Below are 404 nucleotides of genomic sequence, written 5' to 3'. Positions count from 1 at the left end.
GGCATTTGCCTCGCCTTCATTTTCAGTGTGCCTGACTAACTCACCAGTCTATTTTAATTTCATCATGCAGTAGAGCTATGTTTTGGATGAACCTTTGTCATATATGTTTATATAATCGGGGAAAACCTGTAATGTATTTGAAGGTTTGTCAGAGACTTTTTCTGCGATATATAGTTTTTATTTTACATGTGCATAAGTTGCACGCTTACCATCATGGTTGTGTTATCATGTCGTACTGCTTGTACTCGTAATGTCCAGCTCGAACACTGCGTTGCGCTTACTTTTTTATTTGCCAATACATGTATGACATCAAAGATCTCTTCATCCACTTTATCTCATACCAGTTTAATTTCCTAATGCTGAAAATTGTAAAGATACTACAAAATGTGCTTAATACAATATTA

This window comes from Watersipora subatra, chromosome 3 (genome assembly GCF_963576615.1).
Source record: "Watersipora subatra chromosome 3, tzWatSuba1.1, whole genome shotgun sequence".
NCBI lineage: Eukaryota > Metazoa > Bryozoa > Gymnolaemata > Cheilostomatida > Watersiporidae > Watersipora > Watersipora subatra.
Note: the sequence above shows the minus strand (reverse complement) of the source record.